Source organism: Pogona vitticeps, chromosome 1 (assembly GCF_051106095.1).
Source record: "Pogona vitticeps strain Pit_001003342236 chromosome 1, PviZW2.1, whole genome shotgun sequence".
Lineage (NCBI taxonomy): Eukaryota > Metazoa > Chordata > Lepidosauria > Squamata > Agamidae > Pogona > Pogona vitticeps.
In genome coordinates this window covers 99,231,361-99,251,835 of record NC_135783.1, presented here as the reverse complement: position 1 = coordinate 99,251,835, position 20,475 = coordinate 99,231,361, and positions in this window count along the sequence as shown.

Sequence of the window (20,475 nt, the reverse complement as noted above, 5' to 3'; positions counted from 1 at the left end):
GTAAAGAGAAAATAGGTCTTGCTGAGGAACTATGTGGGTCCATTGGCTTATGATGCTCTCTGGTCCAAATCTGCATGTTTATATTGGCTGCAGGAGAATTTTTATAATGTAGTGAATCCTATTCATTACTTCCACCAGAATAAACATCCTAAAACTCAGCAGCAAATTCCTGGTAGTTAAAAAGTCAATGCTTGTATTTCTTGCTGCACCTCAAGTCATGTAAATGATCAAAAACACAAGAGACCCCTTAACTAGTGAGAATTCACAGCTGGGATTTACTCCACTGGACATAAGACAGCAGGTGTAAATAATAGCCATAGACAATCCCACAAATTGAGAAACAATTATTTTTGGATATTCTTGCAGATGTTAGCTTTTTGGCAAACAGTTTATACAAGCACTGAAGAATTTTTTTACCACTCTTTTAAATGCCTGTTTGATGTCTTCCTGTTTGGTACTTATCATTTTATTGCTCAGCATTTCTTTTTCTATGTTTATGTGTTTGTTTTCTAAATTATGATCTTCTTAATTTTCTGCTTTCATTTTCATTGTGGTAACTGCCTAGAGTGTCTTGATATGAGAAGGAAAGGTGGAATAAAATAAATTCTAAAATGAAACAATAAAATAAGAATGGACTTACTCTGCGAAACAGACATAACATTTCACTTTCATATCTTCAGCTTCTGTTAATGTTCACACACCTTTGAGACTATTAATTATCTGGAAGAACATTTTCTGGGGGGCAGAAATAAAGTAGGCTGCGACCAATTTAATTGGGGGCAAGAGGCAAATTACAAAGAGGCAGATTCAAAGGTGTGGAAGGCCAGAGTTCCTCATCTCCATTTCAAAGAATGTGCTCAAAATATGTGTTTTTTGGGTTTTTTAAAAATGTCTCTCCCATCCAATTGACTTCTCTTTCTAAAATACAGTTTCTTGACACATTTAAGGAACATGGGCTTTCCTCTTTTCACAAATAAAATGCATTTAAAGCATATTTAGAAGTTGGATGATATTGGTTGCAATGTTGGTAGTGAGCATAAATAGTTATTATCATGTTAATTAATTGGAATGTGATTTGTTTATGTAGTGACTTGCCAAGTTAATTGAAAGGGCTAAAGCTGGCATGAAAGGAAGTAGGAAGTGAAGAGGAAGGACCAAGAAAGCTAATCATTGGTTATTGTGGGTTTTTCGAGTTCTTTGGCCATGTTCTGAAGGTTGTTCTTCCTGATGTTTCGCCAGTCTCTGTGGCCAGTATCTTCAGAGGACTGGATTAGGAACTCTGTCCATGCTCTGTTGCTGTTTGTTGGATAGTTGAGTATTTATAGCTGTGGGAAAAGCTTTTGTCTTTTTTCAGGAGATAGGGTGATCAGCGTGTTTTGTTGTTGTTCTTGTTGTGATAAGAGGGGAGAGATTATCTGTTAATATGATTGATGGGTGTCATTAGCTGGTCTTTTTTTGTGCAATGATCCCTGGTCCTTGTGGCTGGTTAGAGATCATTGCACAAAAAAGACCAGCTAACGACACCCATCAATCAATGGTGGTGAACATTGGTTTCTGAGGTTTATGTAGACTTCCATCAAGGTGCCACATGCTGGATTAGGTGGCATAGCATATTTTTATTGCCTTTGCTGCAACAGATCACTGCTCTGGAAACTGTAGTGAAAAATACCTTCCACTTTTCATGCAGAAGCCCCACAAGCCAAAAGAGAGCAATTCCTTGTCTTGCTGGGATGAGGAGGTCTTCTGCCTCTTTCATTCTTCCAACTGCTCCTCCAAGATTTTGCCCAGTTACTGAGCTGTGTTGTGCCCATACTGTTGGCACAGTTCCCACCACCCCAGGCAATCCACAGCTGCAATCTGCCTCCTAGTGCTATTCAGTCTATATAGTATTCGTATTGACGATAAAAGAGTTCCAGGTATCTGGATCTTTTAAAATTCCAAAGATGAAGGATTATAATTTCAAATCTGAATGTTGGAGCCAGGGTGCATCCTTAATTCACATAGGTCATATCTACCTCTCATCTAATTTCTCAAGGATTTGTAAATCAGACATCTGGCTGAATCACATGAAATATTGGTGAACTTATCCTGTATCAGATCATGAACTCTGTAAAGTCTACCTGGTCTGTCAGTACACTAAAGTAATAACTATAGAGCAAAGTCCTGCTACCTAAGGGAATGTACACAACTACATCAGTGAACCTCTAAAAGCCAAGTGTGTGCTCTTCAATAACTAGACTATGAGTATACTTGACTGACATTTCTATGACGTGAAGAAGGTTCTTACATTGGTGATATTAGGTTGTATATATAGATGCTTCTCAGTTCCACAGTTTTCAATTACATTTTATGCCTTTTTTCTTCCCACCTCCAAGATTCTCCAGCTACCACAGTATCCTTAGTTCCATTGCCCATAAAATCCCACACATAATACCGTAAATACTGCACAAGAACTTACTATGTTTTTCAGAGCATTCTTTGTCAATGCTTAGATACTAGAGTTCAGGTGACCCAATTTGGTTCATCTCCTTCTGATACATGAAGTGGCTTAACAAGCCACTTCAGGGTCTTGACAAACTGAATACTTCCTCTACTCCTCAGGGGTGCATTAGAAGTGGAAAAAAATGTTTCAGACTGTGTAATAGACCACATGGAGCACTGCAATAGTCACAATAATAACAACAAAATCTTTCCTTATTTAAACTTTTCAAACTTTATCCTGTACAGGACATAGGAAAGAAAGGCAGACACAAAAAACAAAACAACCAACACACCAGTGCTCAGCATTTCTTCCAAAAGCTGCACTGAGAAATCTCCCAGTCTCTATGAGGGTCTTGAAATGATTCCACACTAAGACAAAATGTCAAAAATCACTGCAGTTCAAAATATTGTTGAGTGCTAATTACACATCTACTATAATACCTACTCCTATGACATCAGAAGTCCTAGGGAATGGGATGTTGCTGACCTGTCAACCCTACTGCTGAGGCTTAAGAAAGTCAGACATGTAACGGTGGTGATTACATCTAGATGCAGCGCATCTAGGAGAAGGAAAACTCCAATTTCAAACCTCCACTGCCTTGTGGCTATATCCACTGATGGAAAAGGCTTCAGGAGTTAACCTCGAGGCAAAATCCGGAGCCAGAGTCCCGGAGGCAGTTTGTGTCATTCTGGCAACTCCTGCGATGTCGCTGGAACCAGTTGTATTGGCTCTTGCCTTTCCATTGGACTATTTCAGCGATGTGGGGAGGGGGGATTTGCTGCTTGGGTAACAGCCTATCCTCCATATTATTTTATCCAGGCTTCATGCTCTGAAGGGGATACTCCAGCTTTGTGTACAGCATCGAAACAACATGGAAAGTAGCAGTTACCAGTTAGAAATCTTTGCTCAATTGGTGTAAAGCATGACGCCAGGGGCTATTTCTGACGGTGGGAGAGGTCATTGCACCTCTCTAGGTAGCTACCACCCACCTTAAGCTAGCCAGTCCCCAGCCACTAACAGGGGACAGATTGCACTTGTCTGCAATGCGGAAGGAATTGTTATTCTCGAATCGGCCTTCTCAGCCACACTAGACACTGTTCCAAGTCCTCCATACAGAGTACGTTATGATAGTCTCTCGAGAATGAAGGATGACTAACTATTACAAAAAAGGGCTGTCATAAATACAACACATTCCTGTCCTTTCCTAGTTTCAAAAAAAGTAGCCATGTTAATCTGTCTCAATAATTTGCCAAAATTAAGAAGGAAGGAAGGAAGGAAGGAAGGAAGGAAGGAAGGAAGGAAGGAAGGAAGGGAGGGAGGGAGGGAGGGAGGGAGGGAGGGAGGAAGGGAGGGAGGGAAAGGGAAGGGAAGGGAAGGGAAGGGAAGGGAAGGGAAGGGAAGGGAAGGGAAGGGAAAATATTGTGAAATTTTAGACTAACAGATGCATTTCAGTATGACATACTTCAATCTCTGCCCAAGATACAACATCTAGCATTTGTGTAACAGCCAAAACTATCTGGAGTACAGTTTATCTCCCTGAAAATTCAATTAATAATTATCTTCACAGTCATTGTGTGTTAAAAATATGTTACCAATTTACCTGATATCTGTCAGTATCGTTTTCTGAGTTGGACTCCTACCACCATAGAGATATGTATAAATATAGAGAGTACTATATTTGCAGTCCTTGTGTCAGAAGAAGCACACTTTGATTCGTATTGGCTTATACTGAAATAAATCTTTTCGTCTTCAAAATTCCAGAGTATTATTTCCTTTTCCCTCACCTCCTCCACCTTTTTCTCCCTTTAATATTGCAAACTTTATTTTTCTGGTTTCCCTGTGCATCAAGGCCAATGATTCCATTCATTTGTAAGGGCTTGAGTTTGATGTGTACACATTATTTTCACTTAAATATTTAGTACAGTTTGTATGTATATAAATAGATTATATTAAAAAGTAAGGAAGAAGTTGTCTGCAGCCACTTCTTAACAGTTAGTTGCATCCTTTTGCTGAAATCATTTCATTAAGGACTTTGAGCAGTAATGATAAAATATAATGAATGTCACAGATTTCCACTCACATGACTATAGCAATGGATCCAGATGTCTCATTAAATGCAAAGTGTCCTTTACTTAAAGTCATTCTATTTAAACTCCTGGCCAGATTGCATTTCCCCCCAAAGCATCATAATTAATACAATTTTCCTCTGTTGTATTTTTAATTCTTTTGCAACAATTCATATAATCATAGAATAATGGGGTAGGAAGAGGCGTATAAGGCCATCTAGCCCAACCCCCTGCTCAGTGCAAGAATCCAAGTTAAAGTATATCTGACAGATTGCAATCTAACCTTGTCTTGAATGCCTCCTGCATTGGAGCGCTGTCTCCTGAGGTAATTGGTTTTAGTGTTGTACTGTTCTAACAATTGGGAAAATTTCCTTGATATTCAGCCAAAATCTAGCTTGCTGTAACTTGAACCCATTATAATGTGTCCTGCATTCTGGGGTGACTGAGAACAGATCCTGTCCCTCCTCTGTATGACAATTTATCAAGTATTTGAAAAGTGCTAACATATTTCCCCTCAGTCTTCTTTCAAGGTTAAACATGCCCAGTGCTTTCAGTCATTCCTCATAAGGCTTTGTTTCCAGTACCCTGATCATCCTTGTTGCCCTCCTCAGAACTTCTTTATAATCATAACATTTTCTTTTAAAAGCATTGCCAAGATATAAATTTTTTTAATTTTATGATCTTCCAGGCAGACGTGGAAGACAATTTCTGCGTATATTTGCTTAATTAAAATCCAGATTTCTTTCCATCAGGTGCAGAGTTACCATTTAGAATTAATTATTGAGACTAAACTAGTAGAAAATGATCAATTTACAAAAAAGGCACATTGTTAGGACTCAGTAGAAATCTCAATAATTATATCAAATATGTTGACTTGTTATTTTATTATTTTTTCTATTCCAAACAAAAACAACCCCCTACACACAATCATTGGTCTGACTTTCCTCCCTTTTATATTCATAAATATTTATACATAATTGCATTTTCCTTGTAAACAGGATTTTTCCTGCCCAAAGGGAGGAAAAACAATTTGTGTGTTAATTTTTATCTCACTGGTTTTGTTCAGCTTCAGTAGTTTTGTATATAAAAGAAGAGATTAGATTTTAAAGAAAGGGTGCATGCAACCTGAGTTTGTTAATATGTAGAATTTTAATTAGAAAATGTTGTTAATTTTGCAGCAATTGAAGCCCATCACAACTTACCCTCATGCAGGGAGAAGTCAGAGTTCAGTAATTCTTTTCCCCCCATTGGACAATTTGCCACTTGGTTTAGTTTAGCCTCTGCTGCCCCCTACAGACCACTGGACGTATAAAAGAAACTGAAAGCAAGTCACTGACTACTGTCTTGCCCTTTTGTGATATTCTCCAAAACTATGGAAAATATCACTATGCAAATAAGGTGAGCTTGCCTTGTCTTCTGTTTTTGCAATTGATACCACTCACCGGGGCCGACAGTGCACTCAGGGAAACATTGATATGCTTCAGTTGGAGTTATGGGAAAGCATAATGTAAAATGTATATTTTCTATTAATAGGTGGGTGCCAGCACCCATTCCAGATGAAACAAAGATGCAGCAGAATTTCTTAAATTGCATTGCATCAACATTACTCAGAAAGCACTGCCCCATCCCTTACAGAACTTTTAAAGCCACTGTTTTGTGGTAACAGGTGGCAAAAGTAAGCCTGCAATTTTAATTCAGAAAGAAATAGCATCTCTGCTGATGTATGAAATGTCTGGGCATCACCAGGCAACATTGTGAGTCACATCAAGCATGCCAGTTTTAAAATACTTGCTATTTCAAAACAAGATACAATGATCCAAGGTTGTATAGCCACTTTTTTAAAAAAAGGCATTTCAAGTTTCCAATTTTTTGTAGGTCACTCCATGACTCTTAGCCACTTGAGGGCAGGGTAGGTCCACTGAACTCACCTCCTGCCCCTCCATATGGAGAGATTATTTTACAACCCCAGGCAATGAGGGCTCCTGCTTGTCACCATCATACGGTCTCAATCCAACCCTCATGTCCCAAACTGCCCACGAAGTTGTGACAAAGTGCTAAAACATTAAACCTCTAATAGCCAGAAGACCTGACCAATAACTCTAAACACCCATGAAACAACATGAATTGAAATATGGAAGGAACGTGGCACTCCGTTCTTATGATGGGCAGGTAGAATGAGTGAAAACTGCTCCCTCTCAGTCCACCATCCCCTCAGTCTTAATTCTGACTTCCCTGCTAGTCATTCTGAGGCTGGCAGGGGATTCTCTTCTCCACCGGCAAATGAGAGGCCATTGGATGGGGAATCACCCTCGATTGTTATCATAGCATTATTCTAGGCTCCTGGTTTCTCCACATGGGCACCACATGTCTGCTCCACCCCATCTGCTGCCTTCACCCACCTGGGATCTGCCACCCCACCAGCAAGGGTTATGCCCAGGCAGGGGGGAATCCATGATTATTTACTCATATCATTTATAGGTCACCTGTCTCCCAGTGAGGAATCCATAGTGCTTGTCATCCAGTCTGATTAGTATTCCAATCTTGCTGTTCAAATTGGAACTAGCCCTTCTTCTTCTTCTTCTTCTTCTTCTTCTTCTTCTTCTTCTTCTTCTTCTTCTTCTTCTTCTTCTTCTTCTTCTTCTTCATCATCATCATCATCATCATCATCTTCTTCTTCTTCTTCTTCTTCTTCTTCTTCTTCTTCTTCTTCTTCTTCTTCTTCTTCTTCTTCTTCTTCTTTCGTTATGTATATGTATAGTTCCAGAGAGGGGCAAAAACCCTGCAAATGTAGGAAAATAAAAACCTATGACCTGAGATGGGGGAGTGCCATGGCATGAGTGCCATCAAGTTCAGGAATAAGGTGGACCTTCACTTTGCAGGCAAAGCTCTTAACAGCACCCTTCCTTCCTTCCTTCCTTCCTTCTGCCTTTACCAGGGAACTAATGCTGAGCAAAAATATGCTAAATGTATGGAATATATACCCTTATTGGCCCAAGTGTACCCAATCATGGCCTTGCACAAACTAGAGTGCATCCCACAAACTCTGGAACAAGCAAAGGCGTGGGTGGCATAATGGCTACCTTCTAATCAGCCAACAGCTGGGCTGATTTCAGTGACAATTGTTGTGTTGTTTAGAAAATCAGCAGTTTTAGCTTTTAACTCCAAGGTAGCTGCCAAGCTGAAATGCCTTCCTAAGCTTTACCGTTTTGTTCATCTTCTACATGACATTAAATTAGCAAGTGGAGTGTGAGTGGGCATTTTTAGTCCTCTGGGGCTGAAGGGGGGGCTGTTTCCCCTCCAGAAATGTGTCCACTTTTCCCAAAACTGAAAGTTTACTATTTAAAATATTTTTAACCTGCCTTTCTTCTTAAAAGGATCCAAAGTGGCTTACATAATTTTTTTTAAAAAAAGCATTTAAAATCTAAAAACTGGAAGTATACAAATATTTAAAAAGAATTAAACAAGTGTTATATTAAAATGGTAAATAATGTTAGTATTCAAACACATTTAAAAGAACAATGTGAAACAATCCAATAAAAAACCCTCTCAGACCGCCAGTCATTAAGGAAAAGCCTGCCTAATGAGAAAGGTCTTTGCCTGCTTGTGGAAGGACATCAAAGATGGGGCCAGCCTGGCTTCCCATGGGAGGAAGGTCCAGAGTCTGGAAGCAGTGACAGGGAAGGCCCTTTCTTGTGTCCCCACCAAGCACACCTGTGAGGGTGGTGGGACCAAGAGAAAGGCTCCCCCTGATGATCTTGATGCCCATGTGGGCTAGAGGGAGATGCGGTCTTTTAGATATCTTGGATCAGCATCCAGTGGCGCTGTTGTAATAGGGGACTTATACTTTCCCTGTAACCAGACCCAGTTAACAATCTGGTTGCAGCATTTTGCACTCTTTGGAGCTTCTGTACACTTTCCAAAGGAAGCCCCACGTAGAGCCCATTACAGTAATCCAGCTGAGATGTAACTAGAGCATGTGTCACTGTGGCCAGATCAGATCTCTTTAGAAATGGGCACAGTTGACACATTAGTTTTAACTGTGCAAAGGCATTCCTGGGCACTGCTGAAACCTGGGTATCCAGGCTCAGAGATGAATCCTGTTAACTTCTGTTTTAAAAAAATAAAATCCAGTCACATATTTTATAAGGTTATTTGCATGTTAATATTTTAAAACCTTTCAGCACACACACGTACACAAACGTGCATGAACACACACACATACAGAAAGAGAGAGAGAGAGAGAGCTTTCTGTTCAGCTGCAAACCAGCCACAACCATGGTACCTTGTTTTGAAAAGCAAGAAGAGCAAAAGAAACTAAATGTTAAACAAAACCACTTTTCAGCATCTCCTAGTGAAATCTGAGCCATATTTACTCAGCTGTAAAGCCTGCAAAGCATAATGGCATGCTAGCCTTTATCTAGGATCTGCCCACTCACTTAAATCACACATTTATCTCTAGTACACAACAGCTGCACGCATGTTCAGTACATCACAACAACAATAATTTAACATACAGCACACGGCTATTAAAGCTAAAAGCTCTGGGAATAAATCACAAGTCTGACATTCGCCTGCAGTGTTCACCCGTCTAGGCAGAAAGGAGGATATGAATAAAGGAATTATTTTGGGAGCAGAAATAAAAATGCTTCAAACATGGACACGTGCTGATAACCCAAACTGAAATTTGCACATTGCTGGAATATGAATGCCACTGAGTATTTTCCCTTCCATGTGACTATTGGGGCAACGAGGGCTGGACCTCAGGACCAGAGTCAAGGGTGCTGCAAGTATAGGATGGGGGTAGGAGAATGATCATGGCAAGAATCACTCTTTTGTCATACAAATAATGCTTATTTGCAAACAATGTATTTAACATCTGGACAGAGGCAAATTCTGTTTTACTTCTGTGGTCAGTACACTGCCGTGTTTTGACTGAGTTTCAAACTATGCTTGTTCAGAATATATCTTCCTTTTCATAATGGTTTGCAGACACAGACAGTTCTATGATATTTGGGTAATGGGGTTGTTGTATTTTGCACCAATGAACTATGAATGTTGAAGCATTTGTAACTTGTAAATCATAGAACATCCAGAGACTCGAAAATATGAATTTTGTGGACTATAACTCCCAAAATCCGCCAGCCAGCCATAAAGAAAATACTAAGAATAATGTTTGTTGTGTGCTTCACATTGCCATCTAAAGCTATCTACAAAACCATTAAATCCAAGGTCTACAATTATCTAGCTACATCAGGGGTGAGGGAACTTTTTAATCTTTTAACCCCCCCCAAAAAAATTTATATACACTGACATTACCCCCTTGATTTGAAAGGAAGGAAATCATACATTATTTGAATTCAAAATCTTATTGAATCTGTTCAAAATTACTTTGAAAGCTTGAACTTACTTGAAAACTTCAGGATTTGGAGAAATGATGTTGCTTCATATTGGATGTGAGAGCATCAATATTGGGGCTCTGCTCATCCTCATTACCCCTAGGATTTTCATTTTTACCCCATTTGGGGTAATTTACCCCTGTTCCCTGACCACTGAGCTACATGTAACCATATCCACGTGTTATCATACAAAGTCAGTCAATTGACCATTTACACATGCTTTAATACAGGCTTCAAACAGGCTTTGGAAAATAGAATCATAACGCTTTCTGCCTTCAAGATTTGAACCGAAGTAGCAGCTTCCATTTTCAGATCAGAAAGTATGACACATGAACACCTCCCTGAGAGCTATATAGTCTTTTATAGACATCTACAGACCTGGAAAAGACCCTGATGTTGGGAAAGTGTGAAGGCAAGAGGAGAAGGGGACAACAGATGACGAGATGGTTGGACAGTGTCACCGAAGCTACCAACATGAATTTGACCCAACTCCAGGAGGCAGTGGAAGACAGGAGGGCCTGGCATGCTCTGGTCCATGGGGTCACGAAGAGTCAGACATGACTTAACGACTAAACAACAACAACAACAACATAAAGCCTCAGAAGCCCATGTTAGTCACTGCTGGTATTTATTCCTGAAAAGGGTTAACACCAGAATGAAATCAGATAACCATTTCAAATCATATCAAAATTTAGCTGTGCATCAAGGCAAAATAGGTAGTTTTATTGATAGAATGATTTCAGGAAATATCACTCTGTCTATTTCTACAAGGTTTATGCAACTACAATGTTTCTATGTTCAATATTCATAAAAATGAAATCCAAAATACTGAAAACATGTAACTTTTGAGAAGCTACAAGCACATTTCGGTTAGACATAAATTAGTCTTACAGCTATGAAAAACTCTGGGTACAACTGCTTAAAAAGAAATCCATTCTTGCAACTTGTGAAAAGCTGCAGATGTGACTGTCATCCAAAATTATTACAACTATGAGAAGTTGCAAACAAAAGTACATTAAAAAATAACCTTTAAGTTGTAAGTAGAATTTAAATCATATTATAATGTTTCAAAATTGCAGGAGCATATATTCTAAAAATGCAGAAGCTTATAGCCTATAGAACACATCATTAAAAAGTAAAATCAAGGGAGTGTATCATTAAAAAGCAAAAATGATTGTAGTTTTAAACAGTCTTTCGCATTTAAGCACATTACTGGACACACATGAAGAACATTCTAAGTGCTCATCCATCCAAACTAGTTTGAATCTATGGGGAAAAGTTCATGATTTCTTTGCTACTGTTGTTCCTGTTGCTGCTACATGATGCCTAATGTGCCTTGTTATCTGTGTTGTTGGTATCCAGAGTGTAAGTGGCATGGCATGTCTCTTTGCCTCCCTGTATTTATACTTCATTCCATTGTTTATATTTCCCTTCAACTGCAAATAAATGAATTTTGCTGGTGCAGTAAATTACCAGTCCCTGTAAACTGTCAGATTATTTTAATAAAAAGCTCTATTACTATTACTGGGGTGAAAAATACCACCCTCATAACTTGCAAGATTGGCAAGTTGCACCTACACCAGATAACGGTTATTGTTTTTATTAAATGTGCCCTTGCACATGCAAAAATAGTAAATTGTTTGGGCAATGTGTAGGGCCTCACATATTGTTGGACTGCAACTTTTGTCAGCAATAACCTGCCACAGAATACAGTAAGGAACTAGAACAATTCCAGTTTAACGATATATGGGGGAGCCACAGGTGGCTTGTTTCTACATTAGTACACACATAGATACACCTCCTTAACTTTCTTTCTGTGGCATCTTTTTCACCCTCCTCCCCACAAATAAAAAGGTTTCAATGAGCCTCTGCACTATTTAGGGCTGCAATAAAGTACTTCTATTGGAAATGCATTAATGTAGGGCATATTGAAATGGCATAATGCTCTTTATATGAATGTTATGAATGGAGAGGAAAACATGTAGTTTATTTAGCGCTGAATAGTCAACCAAGGCTATAATTTTATCCCCACTTAGGCAAAGTAAACTATACTGAAAGTAATGGGGCTTATTTCTGAATGGATATATGTAAGCTTGCAGGTTAATTTTCCCTTACAGACTAGAAACTGCATGTGAAAATTAACTGAGGAGTCAAAACAAAAATAACAAACTCTTTATCTGATTGAACTCTTTATCACATTTCCCATTCACAAGGAAGATGTCCCACTTATTAGTGCCAGTATCATGCTAGTAATGGTTATGAGACAGATTTGAAAAAGTCAATGCTACATGGAATGGCAAATAAAGGAAGAATCCAAATTTTTCCCAGTTTTTCTTTTCTTTTTCCTGAGGTCTTTGGTTGCTGTCCCCTCTACTAGTTGAGTTGGAACCTGTATGCATCTTCAGATTTTGCAGGTTGTCTTGTTTGCATAAGAGCCTCTTAGCCTGCCATTTCTTAATGTCACCCCGAAATGGAAAACAAGAATTACTCCCTCCATTGTAACTCAAATGTGGCAAAACAATAGATGTCTCTGGCTTTGAATTCAAAGATAGGAAATTTCCTGTCTTGTCAAGATGCTGGAAAATTAATCCTTTGCATAAACAAACAAATAAGCAAAAGAAAGAAAAGCTAAATGAAAAAAAGTATAAAGGGGAAAAAAAGTAAAAGTAATTTATGTCAGCTCTGGGCATGGTTTGGAATGATTGCAACAAAGCTACGAATGCAATAATTTCCTATATCTGAGCAACTATCTCTTCCCCAAACACTGTAGCAAAACAGATAATGGTGAGTCAGCCCATGCACTCAACTTCAGGTTAAACACAGAAACCAAAATATTTCGCCTCCAGCTTCTTCCTCATCCTCGGGACTTCAGAAGCACACCCGTGACTGCCAAATACTGAGCATATGAAGCAAGCATTTGCCTGATGATTCAAACTGGGAAGCAAACTTAACTGGTACCTTTCAGGGCTTGGTGTCATGTGCCAGAGAACAACATTCAGAGTAAGACTTCTCATTTCCTGTACACTTCAACACAACTATATTATTAACTAATACTCTTTTGCATAAAGGGGACCACTGTACATTGTACTTTATTTTGCATAAAGGGGACCACGGTACATTGGCCAACAACCCAAACGCAGGGGCCCAGTTGCTTTTAATGGATTCCTGGTTCTTGCTAAGCCTCTTTTGGTCCCTGCTTAGCACAGCAAGCACAGGTCTGCCAATATCACCATGTATAAATAAGCAGTGTTCAGATTTTTAAGGTTTACTCCACATTGATATCTGCACAAAGAATAGTACCAACAAGGTGTTAGAATAGAACTTGAATGAATGTAGCAAATGATCTGAACAGAGGAAGGGGAAGGAGATGGGAAAAGGGGAGTGAACAAAGTGATAGCCAATTTTGTTTTTGCTAAATCTAGAACCTGATTGCCACTGAAATACTCATTTTCTTCCTCTGAGGTAACTTCCTTTTTCCTTCTAGTGGGGGATAGGAAGCCATAAATGTCTTCTCCATGATGACTCCAAGCAGTTCTACAAACATGGGGCAAAATCCAGATGTTAGCCTGCACTCATGGGATTTACATGAATCACTGCATCTGTTCTTGTTAGCACCAGCAGCTGGATTTAGGCATAGAAAGCAGCTGAAGGGTGCATTTACCAGTCTTTCATCCTGTTACATCCATAAGTGAATGTTCTTAGCCAGTGAAAAGTAACATTCCTCCTTTTTATCTGACACCAGGCACTAGAGTGGTCACTCATATTTCATAAGCACAGCATTCTGCCATAACAAAATGCCAAATAATGCTGACAAATATTTAGGACTGTTTTTCACATCCCTCACCATCTTTGCATGTAGGTTTCTGGACCAAGTCCATTCAGAAGGCTACTCGGTAATGGAAGACAGGAATGCAAAGAAGGGCAACAAAATGAGGGGTCTATCAAAATATCAAAGGGAAGGTGATATTTAACAACTTAAAAAATATATAGAACAAGGATTAACTGTGAAATGTCAGCTGCTGGAAATTATCTGAGTACCTAATGCATCAAATGAGCTGATAATTCTTCTCATCTTTATTTTTACTTTTCGAGGTGATTAGCACTATCTTGTCTAGTCAAGTGAGTACAGGACAGACCTTATATGGTATTCTAAAATGTTTGCAGCTTGAAGGGGCCATGTTCCTTATATCTTTTCTTAATTACTTTGTCTGTGTGGTCTGCTCTTTAACTGAAGGAAGGCAGTCTTTAAGAGGGAGGTTAACACAGCCAGGTAAACATTTTGAAAGGCCCTATCCCTGTTCTTCTCCTTTCCAGTTGGAAACTCTTCCCTCTTCCTTGTTTCAGACCACAGCTGATATCCTACATCCATTTTGCTAAGAGCAAAACCCACTGAATTATTTTTTAGTAGACAGGTATAAACTTGTACTCTTATCTTGCCATCTGATGTAGAATCACTTGAAGAAATAAGACACAGAGAAATATATATATATATATATATATAAAAGGAAACAGGATTACAATTTATTTGCGAAGGCTTTACAATTTTCTCTTAGAAAACCATCTCTTTCCTGAAATATATTTATTTGTCTTCACATAAGGGAAATGAACTAGAACTAACTTTAAAATAAGCTTGCACTGTTTGTCCTTAATGCTTTAGTAATTTGATTCCCCCTCCCCTTTTGTTTTGGAGTAAAATATGGTTATTGTAAAGATTGCATGACTGCATGTTCTTTTGTTTTAAGGAGCAAATATATCTGAGATTCAAATATTATGTTGCATTAAAAGCTGCCCAAATCCCATAGATATTATTTTTTCTTAGCAGTCCTACCTTTAATGACTGACTGCAGATAGCTTCAACTGCCATGCATAACAAAAGAAGCATCTGTCATATCCAACTTAATAAAATGGTGCTGTGTTACATTCATGTCACATGGAGAATGGCTTAAAAGTTAATACTGTACGGGCCTGAAGCATTGGATCTATGTGTGTCAGCTGCAGAAAGCTTTATGCAGATTCTTCATTCTGAAGCACTAATAGATCACAGTATTGAACATAATAAAAATGTCGAGTGCTAATACTGTGGCTGAGAATGGTTGAGGAATGTAAGTATTCTGTGTGACAATTAAAGTAACTTTACTGATGCATGAAATAGCCAAGAAAATTTAGCATTCATGAATACAATATTTATCAAAAACATGATTTTAATGCAAGATTTAAACTGGGTCCCTTTGGGGGCAGTAAATAAAAGAGACTGTTTTATTGATTCTTTTTTTAATGGCAGCTGCTGGGAGGCCATGTCTAGATTAGTCATGTAGGTAGAGGTTCACCTACTAGAAGTGTTTTCTTTTGAAATGTTAGTTTCCCACTGCTTCAAATAATAGCTTTGGTGGAACTCATATGGGTGACACCCTCCCACATTGTTTCACCCCCACAACACTACTCTCTGCCATCAACATTCTGTAAGCCCTAGTAGCTCACTGGTTCCTGTCAGATTATTTGTGTTTTGTTGTTGCTGTTGTTTCCCCCCCTTTCTGCTAATTCACAAATCTATATACTTCTGCTTCCCTCTCCTACATGAACATCTGAACATGGTGAGAGATTTGAATGTGTCAAAGAAGTCAAGAGCAGTAAACATAACTGTGGCCAATGATCATGATGTGCCTTCGGCCTTCGTGTTTCTTGACACATGCTTGTGGATTTCAATGGTATATATTGGAACCACAAAACAAAGCATCCACACCAGAATCAAAGAACATGAGAGACACTGCAGACTAAAACAACCAGAAAAATCTGCAGTAGCTGAACATGCCCTAAAACAAACTGGACATGAAATTCTATTTCAAAATACTGAAATACTGGACAACACCAGCAATCATTATGTCAGACTGCATAGGGAAGCCATTGAAATCCACAAGCACAGCACAGTTTCAACAAAAAAGAGGAAAGTGTGAAGCTCAACAAAACTTGGCTCCCAGCTCTCAAAAATACAGAGTGCAAAAGGTCAATGAACTCCACCCAGTCACAAGGACAGGGGAATCACTGCACACAAAAGACCAGCTAATGACACCCATCAACCACACTGACCAATAATCTCTTCTTCTTAGTACAACAATACACCCACAACAAGACATACTAATCACCCATCTACAGAAATAGACAAAAACCTATCTCACAGCCATAAATACTGCACTCTCAAGCCAACTACGCCAGAGCACAGAGTGCTGTCCTCTGAAGATGCCGGCCACAGAGACTGGCGAAACGTTAGGAAGAACAACCTTCAGAACACGGCCAAAGAACCCGAAAAACCCACAACAACACTGGCTGCCCTTTGCAAAGATGGTAGCTATGGCTTCTTTTAGGGTAGAGAAGCTGCAGCTGCCAATTTGCAAAGGGTAGCCTGGATTCCCTTAGACTACCACGGGAGGGGGGGCGGCATAGCAGGGGGTCAGTAGGGGGGGTCAGGTGTTTTTTTAAATAATCCCCCACAAATCAACAAATACATTTGTGCTTCATCAGTTCATGGGGGCAGCTTTGTGCTTCATGAGTTGCCAGCTTTTGACGACTCACGAATCAAGACAACTTGCCAAAATGGTGAGTCATTCCTATGTCTAGATTTTACAAATAATTACAGATCACTTCTTATTTAAACAAATTGCTGAAATATGGAATCAACCAATATAGCATAAAACTGTGACAGATTGGTCATGACAGCACTGTGTTAAATATTCAGAGGCACTTGTTGTGGGCATGTCTAAATGCATATTTATGTGCAAGCGTTCATTAGCTGCATATAAGTGTTTTCTGACCGAGCCTCAACATCTATCCTTACAGTCATCATGGCCGGGGTTGAGGCCACTGCATGCGTGGTTGACTGGTACAGCCCAATAATAAAAATTGCAAAAGATATTAAATTAGATGAAGTAGCAAAACCTAGCCAGGAGAGAAATACTTCAAAGAGACTGTGAGAGATTAGAAACACTGTCAGGGAATGCACAAAAAATTCAACTTCAAAGAAACAAACTGGAATATGAAATGCATGCTATATGAAAGGCGGTGGAAGTTTCTTGTGTAAATGGCACCATTGGTAGCAATGATTGAAAAGCAAATGTGGATTTGATTTTTCTGAAATGCCTGGCCCTTACGACTCTAGAAAGAGGCAATTAGACATGAGTTGGCAGAAAGTCCTTTTGGCACAAAAGGAGAACACTCATGGAGTTTTGTCAACTCAACCTCCACTGCATTTAATGCAGTAGGCACTTTTAGACTCCAGATGAGAAAAAGGTAGCAAACAAATGTTTTGTGGCTGCCCTTTCTCCCACAAGAAAGCCCTTCCTGCATTTCTCTGAGAATCATTTCTGAGACCCTGCCGCCACATGTGTTGCCATTTAAATCTTCTTTTCTTCCCCTTTTTCCTGCCTTCACTGTTAAGTGTGTGTGTGTGTGTTTGTGTGTGTGTGTAACTTCAGAAAAAGGTACATAAAACTCAAAGTAATGATTAGTAGGACATACCAAAGTGTTCACAACCTGCCCTTTGAGAATAAGAATGTAGTTACGCTCTTTATAGTTTTCAGAAAGTGGAACAAAAAATAAATCACTGAGATTGGATTATTCCTTTTGAATGAATATTTTAGAAATCAATGTCTGACAAAAAGAGAGAAGAAGATACATAAGTAAAGTCTTCTTTTTATTAGTGAGAGAACTTTCTCTTTAGTGTCCCAATGAGAACTGCTTCCAATAATTGTTGGTGTGCATAGTGGCTTATCTTCATTACTCCTCTCCATGTACCCATTCACTTCCTGGTTTTGAGAACATCATGTGGTGAGAGTGACAACATTCATATCCCACCCTGGGAAAAGGCATTTACTAGGTCATGGATTGAGAAAAGGACAGGGACCCATGCAGAAAAATTAAATCATTTTGCTGTTCTCATTGATTCCAGTTCAAGTACATCTGGGGATGATTGTAGGCCTCTTGTTGGCCACTGTGCAAACAGAACTAGAAAGGCCTTAGGTTTAATCCCTACATCTGTTCTTATGCTCTTATGATGGTAGGAACATATGCAGTTTTCTGAAGAGTTGAGGTCTGGTTGCTGTCAGTATGTTTCTCTTTGGGGTTCTGTTTTCTTTCTCTCTTTTGGTCTGTCTTTCAAACTATATGTGCATTACTTTCCATTTGCTTTGGACTAGGATTAGGAATTGTCAGCGAAGATGGAGAGGGATTTTTCGGTGCTCTTCATAGACTCCTTACATTTGCAAGGTCAAAGTTTTCCACAAAAATGCCAGTGTTAATGTAAAATTGTCCAATGTTGTTGGGTTTGTTTGTGGTTTTTTTGTATGAAATTGCCCAGTTCATGGAAATATATTAATTATGGTGACATCTGTTTTGTTCAATGATTCAAAGCATTAGATGGGTTATTGGTGGATTTCTTCACCAAAAGTTAGTCCTTCTTTGTTTGCTGTGGATATGGTTGGCGTTTCAGTAAAAGGGACCCAGAGAGATGTTATGCAAATTATTAGAGACTTTGAAGATGAAAAAGAAACCTCTCTGTCTCTTCAGGCAAAGATTCTTGTTTTTCTTGAAGATTCCTTGTCAAAGTTTCTCTTCATGTCAGAACAGCCAAAATTTAAAGAGAACAAGGCATTTAACAAGTATTCTTTCCATCTCAGAGTGGTTGATGGTGCTGTTTGTTGCTCAACCCCAATCAACAAAAAATTCTGAAATTATGTCCTCCGAAGCATCATATGGTAAAAAAATCGACAGATTTCATCATGTTGTTTCTCTGTCTGCCTAATCTATGTGATTACTTGCCTAAATCACATATATTTGGAAACACAGGATCAATGAAAACTTGGAAAGTGAACAGTTATGTAAGTTCTATTAACTAAATAAGTCTCCTCCAATTTGAAGTAATATTGCATTTAAACATCCAGTATTAGGGTTGTGCATGGAGAATACCTGTTACTGTTTCATTTCAGGTTTGTTTGTGTCTTTTGTGTACTGGTCGTTTCATTAAATCTGAAATGGAAAAAAAGTGTCCTTTTTTGGAACATCTATTTTTAGGTGTTTCTTTTTGTTTGTTTTTTTCCTCATTTATTTCATCTGGTTCTAGTCCACAAAAGTCACAAAGAACCAGATAAAAACTATGCACAAAGAGCAGAGGCAACAGAGAATCAATCTACTTACAAAACAGGCAACAGTATGACAAACAACATAAAAAAATTCCCAAGGAACTCATAAAATCAACCACTGCAGTCTCAAAAGCCAGTGGAAGCCTCAATGAATATGAGGGAAATTAAAAAAAAAGTTTGTTCCTAGGTCAGCCCTCATCACTATCCTCCCCAAAAGCTCTCTGTAATAAAACCATGATTCATTACACCCCTGGTTATGAGAGGGAAAATCCCTGGCTCAACTGTGGTGGTGCCACACTGCTATACCGAACAGAGCACAAAGCCTCATCAGCTACTTATGCAGTAGAGCTATGGGTTCTATACCCAGTTCTGCTCTTCTGCTCATCATCTTCTGACAGAAAGTTTATTTCTACAGTGCATATGCCAAGGGATGAGGGAAAGAGAATAAAGTGAGTGGATGATATCTGGGGACTGGAAAAACAGCACTTGCTAAAATGCAGGCCTAGCCCCCTATGCCTCCTGAGGCAATATGTTCCTTCAGATGACTGGAATAGCTGGGACTTCATCTTTATAAAAAACCTCTTCATAACATTATATGGTGAATTTTCAGAAGAATTTGATGTGGAATTACATCCATAAAGTCAAGTAAGAAAGGACAGATTAAAAGAAAAAGAAAGAGAATCACCTTTGGTGTTTTCAGTAATGTAGGTTTTCAGAAAAAAAAAACGTCTCTGTAAATGCATTTTAAATTAATCTCAAGGATAAAATATATATAGGCTTATCTTTTGAAAGCTGAGTGTGCTGTTTTTAAGGATTTGATATAATGTATGAAATTCTCTTGCTTGCCGAAGTAAGAAGCTTCCATGTACTGCTCTCAGAACAGAGCAATATTTCATTTATATGATGGACGTGAGCCATTTCCTTCATATGTAGTAAATGACATGCCTCCCTATATTCGCTATGAACCAAAACTGGCCATCTGCAAAATACCATGAAGCTACATGGAAAGTGCCAGGCCACACCTTCTGGTTCCACCCTTAACAGCACAAAAAATACTGAGTGCACAGAGGCAAGACATGAATGACGGATGCCAGAGCTGGCTCCACCTGTAAATGTCTGCTGTGTGTATGGAATGAATTATGACTCTTCAGACAAATGCGGATGGTCATACCACCAGCTTTGTTGACTGCATAATTCCCTTTAAAAGAGACATTCTTTGTGTGTCATTCCCACACAAACCACTGAGAAGCTTTTTGATCCACAACTGTTGTGTATCTATCATTTAGGTACTTGTGAGGGTTTGCTTGACAAGAAGGACTCTTTAAGTGTGTGAGGAGAGATTGGACTCCTTAGGTTCTTTCAAACATTCAGCATTTATTTCTGGAATATCAAGGGAACTCTGA